Source organism: Salminus brasiliensis, chromosome 14 (assembly GCF_030463535.1).
Source record: "Salminus brasiliensis chromosome 14, fSalBra1.hap2, whole genome shotgun sequence".
NCBI lineage: Eukaryota > Metazoa > Chordata > Actinopteri > Characiformes > Bryconidae > Salminus > Salminus brasiliensis.
Window position 1 is genome coordinate 12328394 of NC_132891.1, and position 13657 is coordinate 12342050.

The window sequence follows — 13657 nt, forward strand, 5'->3', positions numbered from 1 at the left end:
CTGTTTGTCTTTCCAGTGTTTGTTGTAACAGAAGCTGAAATTGTATTTATCCATACTGTGTTTGTTCACATATGAAGGCTCATGATCATTAACTGTTGTTTGTTTGTTTGTTTGTTTTTGCTGCAACAATGCACTGTCTTTAAAAATGTACAGTATTTACGTACAGAGTAGTTTCTCACACTATGTATATGATCTATTTAAAGAAATAAAGTGACTTATTTATCATGAAAGGATATCCAGTTATTGTGGAACATGCAATCATGAACCCTGTTTAAAAGAGAGGCTTGTGAGTGTGCTTTTGAAGAACATTCTCATGATGTAAAGATTTCTAATATACCTTCCTTAGAACCTATTTACTTAGTTATGTGGAGGTTCTTTAAACACTTAAAACCAGGCTCTTCACACACACACATCTAATGTACAATGATGTTTTCTCTAAAGAGCTAAGCCAGATGTAGGTTTTTTTCTGCCACAGCACTCAAAAGGAGCCCTTTTAGAAGCTTTATTTTTAGGATGGTGGAATGGTGAGCCAAAAGTAAGTTTTACTGTCCAAATATAGAAATCTATCTGAGCTCTAAATATAACTACCAGCTTGGAGATTTCTGTATACCGCACAGATTCTTGTTTTCATCGCAGCAGTGGTTCTCAAACCAGTCCTCAGGGACCCCCTAATTGTCTGCAGTGTTTCCCTGTCCCCTATGTGCTGGGAGAGGGGATGGGAAAACATGTGGACCGTCTTGTTATTGTGTTGTCCCCTAATGTTAAGTTCTCAAATTAGTTCTCACACTTTGTCTTATCAGTTCATAGGATGTGTTTAGAGGTCATGTCCGCTGTTATGGATGCTGCATGGCATTATCTCTCTGTTGTTTGCTCTGAGCAGTCATAATGAACAGATTGTTAAACTCCTGGCTCTATTGCCTGAGTCACTTCCTCTGACTGCCAGCACACCAATGTGACAAATGTCACAAAGATGTGGTGTCATTCACATAAGCTGCATTCAATGAAGTCCCTTCAATCCAAAACATATGTTTATCCACTGGCCAGCTAAGAGCTTTTGGGAGCACCTACAGTATTCCATCTCTAGCCACAGTATGTGCTGGTTTCCTTCAAAAAAAGGGACTACATATACTGATTGGTGTCCTCCCCAATGATTAAAGCAGTAAAATGATAATAGCTGTCATTATACTACTTTTATAGTTATCAGTGATTGATAAAAGCAGCGCTAATTCTGATCAAGCCAGGATTTATTTGAACCAGTAGGTGACTTGTCCTATTGCCACATCTGAGGCAATCTAAAGAACATGTTGACAGATTGTTCAGGTTCTTCAACTAATCCTTTTTTTTTAGTAAATATGTAAACATAGAAGTGTGCTCAAGTTTCATGACCACTCATAAAATGGAGAAGTTTTTAGAACTGAAGCAAGAGCCTTTTAGGAACCTGAGCCTTATTTTCAAGGGTGCATATCCAGAGATTGTCCTGTTTTTCACTTTTCCTTTTTTGGAGTTCTGGTTTAATACTGTTAGGGACAGGAAATGCTTTACTGTCACTCACGCCTGATGTCATTTAGGCAATGTTGTTGTATTTTAGACCAACAGGATGCTTCAAAAATAAGGATTCCACCAAATAAACTTCAGTTTCTGAATGATAGGTCCTGAAAGAAGCTGGATATACTAGGAAGCCTATTTTAAAGTGTTTATCTATTCTATTTATTTCTTTTGCTATGATCAGTATTTTACTGAATCAACAACAGCTTCAGGTCAGCACCCCAGGAGATGTTTCTATTCAGTGTGCTTTTTCTGCCCCCTGGTGTCTACATCTTTCATGTGCTAACATGATGCTTTGGCGCCGTTGTTTCACATACAATGGTTCAGGCTTGCTTTGGTATCTAGTAAATGTATCCCTCTTACCTCTTGTTTCAATATTTAAAACCCCATGATGTTTCTGAGTGAAATGCTTCCATAAGTTTTTTTTTTTTGGTTGGTTTTATTTAGTTTTGTTTTTTTTGGAGTTCCTTCACCATTGGCCACCAGGTGGCAGCAGAGGATTAAAAGATCTGTGTGTGGCTGGGGCGAAGGCAGGCTGATTGAAGATGGTGTGGTTCATTGTTCAAACCTTTAAAAGGAAGTAATAGAAAGAGAGCATTGTGTCAGATTCTCATACAGAATTGGTTTAGTCTCAATGCATGGCGCCCAATACTTGTTGGTATAGTCTCAGGCGCATCCTACCATAAAGAAAAATAATGCAGCAGGGAAAGTAATCTTACTCCTCTCATTTAACCACTAGTGATACCAAGAACTACAGCTGGAAATCTCCCCCCATATATAAGCTATTATCTGTATAGATGGAAAGTTATAGTTTTTTTTTTTGTTTTTTTTTTTTTTTTTTGCAAATTCCAGGAGTACTAAATGTAGTATATTGAGTGTTGTGTATCTACAACTCCATGCTGACATGTATTTGGCTTGAGGTGTGTATTGGATTTGGAGTAAACAGTATAGCACTTTTGTACGTCGCTCTGGATAAGAGCATCTACTAATTACCTGTAAATGTAGTATTTCATTAGTCAACAAAAATGGATGTTTTATTTTTCACAATGTTTTATTCATTTATTTCCATAATGTTAGATTTTCAGTCAGTAAGAGTATGAATTTACTGAACTTACACTATTTTCTACCACATATGAACGAGAACTGTAATTACTAGGTTCCTTCAGCTTTAGGAATGTTCAGGCTTCCACAAATACTTAAACACCCGTCATATCACAATACTTTCTTTACACAATTACTGTCCAGATATCCTTTACATGGCTTTCATGTATTTCTCAGCTTCTCAAGACTTCTGCACACAAAAAAACTGTAGACAATAGAAATCACAATTCTGTAACCTTATATACCTCAGAAAACGTCAGCCTGTGGAATTATTATTATTATTATTATTATTATTATTATTATTATTATTGTTATTATTACTTGCTCTTCTTTCATACATGCTCCTGTATAAAACCCCAATGCCTAAACTCTGATTGATGTGTTTTGTGCTTACAGTATAAATGACAATAACGTGCTTGACTTCACATAAACGCTTACAACTCGGCTTAAGAATGTAGAAAAGGTTTGTTGAGCTCAGCAATGACTAACATCACATCATTTTTAAATTTAGATGCAAAATACTCACACTATCCTGCTTCTGTCACGCAGCCAAGAACACAGAGCAGAGCTTTTATGAAGCTCATGAGGTTTTTCACACATTGCACTACTAGACATCTCACGGTTGTTCTTAAATGTACTGTTGTAGTTCTCATAGGTATTTTGTAGAATATCCTAAAAGAACAGTCCCACACAAATCAAACTTACACAATATTCTCTCCAACGTTAAAGCACATTCATGTTTCTTTAGTACTGTGATGTTGCTATGATGCTAAGGTTAGTACAAGTAAATATTTTTCTTATACTGTTTTTAGAATTAGAATTAGCTCTAGTACAAAGCTAAAGAAACTTCAGATAGCAAACATGCCTTGGTCAATGTCCTACAGTTCAAGATAAGGGACAATCGTGTAAATGTTTTACTTTGAGAAATCATTCCTTTAAGAAGCTCTCTGAAATGACTATGAGAACTATTAGATGCTCTCTAGTGTACCATTTAAAAATGGGGTTTTAAAGTCTCCTCAATAAAGATAATGATAACAGGACTGTGTGTAGGATCATAACAACTAAAATAATTTTTTTTTCTTTTCTAGAAAAGAAAAGTTCTTCTCTATGATGGAGAACTTGTATACAGCACTATAAAGGACCTATTCCAAAGGCTTTTTTGCTAAGACTGTTGTGAAATATGTGAGAATTAGTGGAGAATATGTATTGAATTACAAACCCTTTAATCGACTTCTGGGGAAAAATGCTCTGTTAAACAGCACTAACACAGATTCCTGTGTCTTCAACAACATTGCCTCCAATATTGCCAGTAAAAAGAATCTCACCCTCTGTTTTGCAAAGCTTTAAAAAATGAAATGCAACCAGATACAAACACAATGATGATGAGATGAAAACAATGTATACAGATATAGAAATAACCTCTATTTGGAAAACATGTTTAAATTTGCATGTACTGAGAAGCAATAAGGAGCAACTGATTTTCAGACGAGCATAAGAGGTCTACAGTCAATTCAGCAGGGTAAATGAGGAACCACCAGAAGCGATATTATTTTACAAAATCAACTATTGTGCCAAATAAAGACTTGAGATGTTATTCAACCAAACAACGTCATTGTCATGCACCCTAGTTTTTGTGTGAAAAATCTGCAAATGAATAGAGACTCAGATAATTATTTAGCAAACGAAATGCATCTTGCATGGTGGATCTGCATTGCTCGATCGACAAAATGCAGACATTGATCCCAGAGGTGGCTCACTGCCGCATGAAGGTCTCATGCTCCTCCCGATTCCAAGACTGTTTGTTCCACTCATAATCGTCTGTGAAAAAACAAGTTAGAGAAGCTGGAATGACCTGATATCAGCCCAGTAAAGGGCGAAAAAAGCGGCCCACCGTACTAAATTAGCAATGTTTACAATGCTTTTGCTAACACAGGGTTGTGTGTTTGATGCTGTTAACAAAACAAGTTATTTCAGAGAAAACGATGGCCCTTGCTCTTTGCTTCATATGCACAATATCAGGCTCTTTCAGAAATGAGAAAAATTATGAGCGCTGGCTCTACAAACAATTTCAGTGTTCCTTTCACTACTGCTAATAGCAAAACACTGTCATGTGATGAAACCCAAAAAGCAAAGGCCCCAGAGAAACCTGGATTTTCACAAAGGAAAAAAGACATGGCTTGAATTTCCAATCTCTTTTTAGCAGAGATGCAACAACCCTTTTACTCTCTCATGCTCAATTGCTAGAGTCAAGTATACTACTTTGTTTTAAATAAGGTCCAATTATTTAACCTCACACTTTGCATGCATTTACAAATATACTTTGTGCCGTGTGCTTCTTTTCATTCACATTTCTGCAGCAGCTCAAACAGTATGTGAAATATATAATGGCATTTCTCAAAAATCCATCTCTCGAATGGCAGCGCAGTACGCTTGATTTGCCTTGGCATTTCCCTCCACTATTTCAATTAGATTATGATTTGAGCTAACGTTTGTGTTTCAGTGTTTCAGCCTTTTACTGAAACGTCTACGCTGGCAGAATGCGGATGACAACTAAATTGTGAGTAATTTGATTTGACTCATTGTGGATATCCTGTTAAAAGGTTGACAAACCACTCAGACTAATTAGGGTAAAAAATGGGGATTAAATCAATGTTTAAGCTCTTTAGATGGTCCCTTGTTGCAGTGGTCTTGCTACATTTTTGGCCACTCTGACATTGTAATTGTATTGTTGAGATGCTGCTATGCAGACTGTTGCATTTTTTCTAATTCTTACTCATAACAAACTGTTTAACTTAAAGCTTAGTGTTAAATATGGTCAATTTGCTATGAAAAAAATAAGACGAAGAAGAAAAAGTAGTAGAAGAAGAAGAACTTTGGCTAAACAGTGTACATTGCAGATCACCTGCGATCCTTAAAATAAAAGTTTGGCTTAGTTGTGTACAGTTCTACACTTATAAGGTGCTTCAGGGGTTCTTTGAGAGATGCCACAGAGTGTGAAGAACCTTTTAAAGGTTTAAAAAAACATTACTCAAACGATTACGTACTGAATGTTTTACAAACATGGTTCATTATAGAACTACAAGCTGTCCTTCTATGGCATTGCACAAGGAATGCTTTGTAGCACTTTAATTTATAAGACTTTATGAAAACTTTACATTATGTGAAGGTTCCTTAACCGTTTAAAATGTGCCAAAGACAAGGACAGTTCTTTAAAGAACAACTTACTGACTCTTTAAAGAACCAAAACAAATTCTTCGGATTTCTTCAAAGAATCATTGTTTTCCTCTTATTTATCCCTAAGACAATTGCATGCATGGCATGAAAGCATTTACATATCTTCAATACCTTCAAACAGGATGGCTAAAATATACTAAAATCCAACATTAAACACAGAATTTTCTTGAGTATCTGAATCGACCGGTCTGAAAAGTCTACCAAGTCTCAAAAGTGGAAGAACATGCGCAAAGGGGCAGGAGTCACAGTTAAGAAGGGCCTCAAATTCACTTCATGTGCTTCTCCTTCAGATTGATTTAGTGAAACCAATTGGGGCAGCATGTAAAATTGGGTCTGCTACTTTCATCTACATTAAACAGGCCTCTTTCTTTTCTGACATTTTCAAAGAAAAGCTGCACTAACTGATTAAAGCACAAAACAACCGGTCCATCACATGCTGATAATGTCTGAGAAATGTCTGTTAGAAGGGGTTCACCCCTCTGCCATCAGAACTGGCAACCCAATTAGACCTGTAATGTCCCTATACTGAACTGGAGAACTAGAAATGCAGATTCAATGAACAGGCTATTTTAAGTAGAACCCTATTACATTTTATCTGAGATTGTGGACAGTTACATAAGTATTTCATTTCATTAGATGAATCAGAGGCAAATATTGCAACATAATATTTTGTGTTTTGAGAAGCATTTTGATATAAACACTGATATGGCAGCTAAAAAAAGAGAAAAACCATTCTGCAGCTTAAGGAGGAATTTAAGCGTAACCAACATTTAATATAATATTACTTTATCTGGTACTTCTGCAATGAGTTGTTGACTTTTTGCTGCTCATACATTCAAAGTTGTCCTCATTATGACTACAGACAATTAGCCAGAAACATTTGGTAGTCTTCTTTTATGTGTAAGTAAACAACTTTATGTCTCATAATGTATGAAACTGTAACTGCACTGTAAGCTCTCATTAGTTAGCAGAGCTCAAAATAATACATCTAATCCATAGCCATGGTTTTAAGTTTCATACAATCAAATTAGTTTTAATGTTAGTTACCCATGCATTACATATTTTAATTTCATCATAATTACTAAGGAAGGTGATACCAATATTCTTAAGAGATAGAACATTGGGTGTAATTAATTAAATGAAATTAATCCCTTTAAATTCTTCGTCTTCAATGTCCCTAAATTCAGCCATGTCTCTCCACTGCTGTGTTCTCTTCACTGGCTTCCTGCAGCTGCTTCCCGCATCAGATTCAAAACCCTGACGCTGGCCTACAAAACCAAGAACGGACCAGCCCCTCCATACTTGATGGCAATGGTCAAAAGCCGATCCGCACCAAGAGCCCTTCGAGCTTCAAGTACGGCTCGGCTCGACCCGCCATCCCCCAAAGTCCGCGGAGGACAAGCGTCCAGGCTTTTTTCTGTCCTGGCACCAAAGTGGTGGAACGAGCTGCCCCTGGATGTCCGAACGGCCGAGTCGCTCGCTGTCTTCAAACGCAGACTGAAGACCCACCTCTTCAGAGAGTACTTGGACGATTAGAGTACTATGGTCACCTTATTGACTTGTGTTTAGTAATGTCTAAAGCTTAGAGGTATCTTTGAATTATTGGTCTATTCTAACTAGCTAAGGTTTTTTCTTGGGTAAATAGCAAAGCACTTTTGTAAGTCGCTCTGGATAAGAGCGTCTGATAATTGCCTTAAATGTAGATGTAAATTAATTTTGTTAAAATGCCTAATTATCCTCTGTGATTCTCTGTAATTTGTACGACTTGAACAATGGTAAAAAAAACACTACTAAATGGGCTGCACTATATGCAACAAACTAATTAAAATGACCAGAATCACCAAATTCCCATAAGTATTTTTTGGATTTTTGCAGTCATAGCCATAGCGGTTAACAGGCTGACAATAGTCAGTGGTTTGCATTTACACTAATGCTAGAGGCTGCCTTGATAAACATGAGCTCAAAACATCATTAGGATTTGGTAACAGACACCTGTAAAGAATAAGGGTAACATATAATAACAAGTTGAACTTGAACTTAAAAATGAGGACAAATAAAAGATAATTTTATTAATCCATCAGTTCACATTTATTTAAACTCAAAAGTATATTAAAACAAAAGTAAAGTAAAACAAAGAGTGGCAATGCCATGATTAAAGACATATTGGCATCTTTAGAGAAATGTAGTACTAATTAAGAAACAAATAAATATAATGAGAACTTTTCATTTTTAAAAGATTCAGTTGTGGTCATCAAGGATGTCAACATTTCATTACTAGTTCTGTTTTGTGTACAATTTAATTTTTGTTGCATAGATCACAGCATCTGTCTTGTTTTGTCATTGGTCACATATCTTTATTTTTTTAGAAAGATTATTTAAAAAACAATATTGCCATAATTTCATATGCTACACTTAAAAGTATAAGTATAAGTTGAGGAACTTTTAGAGGTTCTTCAATTTAAAACTGTGGAGGAACCTCTTAAGGCATTCTTAAGGATGGATTTTTTTGAAGGGTTTTCGAAGAAAAGGGTTCCTTAAAAATGAAGAGATTCCTCCATAGATGCAAAAATAAGAACCTCCAAGTTCCTCAAGGATCTTATACTTATATCTTATATCTTAACAGTGTAGTAGGTGAGATGCAGGGTGTTTCCATTGCAATTCCATTGCAGTCCTAAAAGCAGGTTTATTTTGTACTCATACACAAGTTGTTTGTTTGTATTTCTTTTGAAAAAATGCTATACTTTATATGGGTTTAGGGTACTAGAGAAGACATCTCTGGAGGTAGGAGAAGTGAGTTGGCATAGAGAGGGATGCTCCACACAGCATGACCTCCCATCTGGTCTTGACCTCCTTCACGCTTCCACCCATCAGCCGAGAGCCCACATCAGCACATGAAAAAACCCAACAAAAAGGCTCTTATAGTGTGAAAGGACAAGACGTGAGGCTTCGTAGCACTCCAGTCTTTCTGACCTTAGCATTGTGATCACATGATGTGCATATGGTGGCATCCTGAGCAATTTTATGGTACTTTTTATTGCTGAATAAAATGGAGAAGAGAAAATAATGCAGGAGTCATGATACATTTCCTCAATTTACATGAAATAACTGTAGGTACAAAAAAAGAGAATACTGAAAACAATGAACCTGAGAGTAAATAAGCTATTAAGTTAAACCTGTTGTACCTGTTGTAGTACTAGTCATGCTTTAGTAGAGCTCAGTAACACTGAGACAAATAACTGATCAGCACAGTGATGTATCAGTCTACTCATGCTTTAGTAGAGTTCAGTAACACTGAGATAAATAACTTATCAGCACAGTGATTTATCAGTCTTCTCGTGCTTTAGTAGAGCTCTGTAACACTGAGATAAATAACTGATCAGCTCAGTGATTTATCAGTCTACTCAGGCTTTAGTAGAGTTCAGTAACACTGAGATAAATAACTGATCAGCACAGTGACTTATCAGTCTTCTCGTGCTTTAGTAGAGCTCAGTAACACTGAGATAAATAACTGATCAGCACAGTGATTTATCAGTCTACTTAGGCTTTAGTAGAGTTCAGTAACACTGAGATAAATAACTGATCAGCACAGTGATTTATCAGTCTACTCAGGCTTTAGTAGAGCTCAGTAACACTGAGATAAATAACTGATCAGCACAGTGATTTATCAGTCTACTCATGCTTTAGTAGAGCTCAGTAACACTGAGATAAATAACTGATCAGCACAGTGATTTATCAGTCTACTCATGCTTTAGTAGAGCTCAGTAACACTGAGATAAATAACTGATCAGCACAGTGATTTATCAGTCTACTCAGGCTTTAGTAGAGCTCAGTAACACTGAGATAAATAACTGATCAGCACAGTGATTTATCAGTCTACTCATGCTTTAGTAGAGCTCAGTAACACTGAGATAAATAACTGATCAGCACAGTGATTTATCAGTCTACTCAGGCTTTAGTAGAGCTCAGTAACACTGAGATAAATAACTGATCAGCACAGTGATTTATCAGTCTACTCAGGCTTTAGTAGAGCTCAGTAACACTGAGATAAATAACTGATCAGCACAGTGATTTATCAGTCTACTCAGACTTTAGCAGAGCTCAGTAACACTGAGATAAATAACTGATCAGCACACTGATTTATCAGTCTACTCAGGCTTTAGTAGAGCTCAGTAACACTGAGATAAATAACTGATCAGCACAGTGAGTTATCAGTCTACTCATGCTTTAATAGAGCTCAGTAACACTGAGATAAATAACTGATCAGCACAGTGAGTTATCAGTCTACTCATGCTTTAGTAAAGCTCAGTAACACTGAGATTAATAACTGATCAGCACAGTGATTTGTCAGTCTACTCATGCTTTAGTAGAGCTCAGTAACACTGAGATAAATAACTGATCAGCACAGTGAGTTATCAGTCTACTCAGGCTTTAGTAGAGCTCAGTAACACTGAGATAAATAACTGATCAGCACAGTGATTTATCAGTATACTTATGCTTTAGCAGAACATCTGGGCACTGTTGGCTGGTGTAATGGAGCTGGGGACTCTGTGCCTTCCTCTGAGCTTGTCAGCTGCCCAGCTGTGCCATATTGGTGGCCGATTGAAAAGACGTGTGTTAAGTCCTTACCCTCCAGGTGTTACTGGTGCTAGGGGGAGGCTACAAAGGAGTGGGCCAATTTGCAGTATTAATTGCAGTATTAATTACAGAAAAAGTATGGCTGACATCATAAGCACAGAAATGTTAGCTGGCAGCATGGATGTCAATAATGTTATTAGTACTTTGACTACTATCCCACTTTATAGTTCACAAGACATTCAGGGGAAAATATTCACTAGACAAAACATTGGAAAAATATGCACCACAGAACATGAAAATGGCAACAGTTGGTTTGGTCCTTCATACCCATATTTTGTCTCCTTCAGCATCATGGAGACTTAATACTAAGCCTAAATCAATTACAAGTAGGGGTGCTAAAAGTGTATTGAAATTCTCATTATTCAAAACAATTAATATTTTTTATATGGCCATTTCTTCCAATATTCCCAATTTCTCCTTTAGAACTAAACAGGTTGTGTATTTAAACTGATATGTTTAAGGGGAAATGGGTAAATGATCTCTGTTCTGATTGACAGTCATGTGTTGTTTCTTTGAAAAAGCAGTCCAGGCTGAAACCTCTTAATAACTTTCACAAATGGAGTTATAATGTATTATGCTGAATAAGTAGATATGTGCAAACTAATGGGTATTTATGCTATTACAACATATGCATTGAAAACCGTTCAAAAATGTTTCTATTTAAAAGGAGTTTCTATATACTGTTGGTATCACCTGGGGCAGTGAAAGTATTGTTTAGAGGCAATGTGTTTACATACTACATTAAATTCTTCTATTTCCAAAAGATTTCAGTTGTCCATCATATAGATGCTTTAACAATTCTTTAGAAGTGTAAGTGATTTCAACTAGCATACCATAGCTTTAGTCCCTATAGACATACACAATGGCTATACCTAAAAAGAATGGGTTTTGTATGACCAAAGCTAATTGAACATTAAGCTAGTCAGGATTAAACCATGGATAGCAGGCAGTGCTGGCCTTAGTGTTTTCCTGTTCCGAATGTTTATGACATTCTAAATTCTAAAGTCTTGAGGCTTGTTGTAAGTCCATGAGAGCTGGAAAGAGAGGGAAAGAGTGAGATGAGAGTGATGGGGTCTACCTCACAGACATTCCTTCCTCTGTTTGCAGTGATGTATAGTGACAAGATGCCATTACCAGCCCCATGATTTAACACCCTTAACCACTTCCAGCTGCACGCCAATGCTAAATGTGTCATCTGGAAGTCAACATCAGGTGGACAGGCTTTGTATGATCTGATGCACCTGCTTTCTCTTTCTCTCTCTCTCTCTCTCTCTCTCTCTCTCTCTCTCTCTCTCTCTCTCTCTCTCTCTCTTTCTCACCTTTCTACTCTGACATCTGAGCATCACCCTATCTGCTGTTGTGTATGGCCCTGAAGTCTGGAATTTCTCCTGATATAGACAACTAGTGCTCTTTACAGTACAACATTTTGCAGTGTAGTTTTTAATAATACTTTCAGCTGTGCCATGGTTGATATCTAGTCTGTTGCATACTATACAGTTTGTGAAAATGTTTGAACACCCCCGTAGAACATGAAATGTAATAATTTCCCAAAAATGTAAATCAATTTGTGAACTTGGTCAAAATGCAATGTGATATTACTTTTCTGAGTTTGTGATATTATTGACACATAAATACAATAGTGAGTGCTACACACCTGTTTTTAAAAGCATTTGGTGGGATGAGGTAATTTAGTTAAGTGATTGACAGGTGAATTTGCATTTTGAATTGATTTGGCCCACACCTCAATAATTATGGGATCCTAAAGAGTAGACTACTGTAAGAGAGGTAGTTTGTTTTTGTCTTGGAATTTTATATAAAGAAAATCAAGTCAAGTTGTATCAAACCCTCAAACTGTCAAAGCCAAAAAGGAAAAGATCAGAGTGTCCTTCTCAAATGCAGGATTTTACATTGACAGATGGGGAATTATGAGTAATGAATATATATATATATATATATATATATATATATATATATATATATATATATATATATATATATATAAACTCAAAATGAATTTGCACATCACTTACTAGCAGAATGTCAATTTCAATACACATATTCACATACATATTCACATACATATATATTCCATATAGCATTGACAAGTTCTGGTAGTACTGATTCCTGATTCCATAGCACTAAAACCTTGATATGTAAAACCATTTCAGACTAGAAGAAATTCAACAAATTAAAGGATATCAGTGTTGCAAGTGTAAATCAGAGTTAAAGGTTTTCTACAACAAATTAACTCTGTTTATGGAGGATTTAATCCAGAGAAGGACAATTTGTCTGTTTTATCTTTAAATGTAGTAATAAATCTGATGGAAAGATTTTTCAAAACTGCGGCCAATTTGAGCTTCTGAATTTAGAACTTCATTGCCCTCTAGTGGAGGTTTGGTCTTCTTTGGACTCCTTAGTAGTTTAGTCTTCTTCTACAAGATTTAAGAAGTAAATGCTCTATTCACTCTCTCCACTTATCAAAAACTAAACTTTGTAAGAAGGTGGATAAGATGTGGATTACTTTCCTCTCATAGCAAACAAAGGTTTCATGTGATATGATAATCCTACTAAGTTAAAGCTCTTCAGTCAATTTGAGTACAGTGTACATTTTGACTGATCAGTTGGTTTGTTCTTCTTTTTCTTCTTCTTCTTCTTCCCTTTCTTCTTCTTCAGTGTGCTCACAGTACCATTTTGCTGCTGTATCAGTTGTTTTATTTTGTACATCATCACCACAAGAAGCAAGAATATTATAAACACAGTATATTAGATATTCATGAAACCAACACAAAAACACCAGTGTAATGTAGTTTTCACTGCTTTGCTTTTGGAGAACCTTAATGGCTACAGAGCTTGCAAAGTGTCCATAGAAGAGCTGGAGCAACTGCAAAATCAATGATTTGGGTCTGGTAGGAAAAAAAAACCCACTAGATTATTTTTTTCACACAGCACTGCCTGGACGTTTATGGACCACATCAAGACAAGAGAGCAGAATGATGAAATTGTAGAAAAGGTGAATAAATGTGTCCGGTCCACACCACTGTTGGGAGATATCTGATGATAAATGACTTCAAGCAATCTTCAGTGGATTTAATTTGATTTCACTGTTGGGGAAAGGATTTGCCTACACTTTACAAAATAAAGG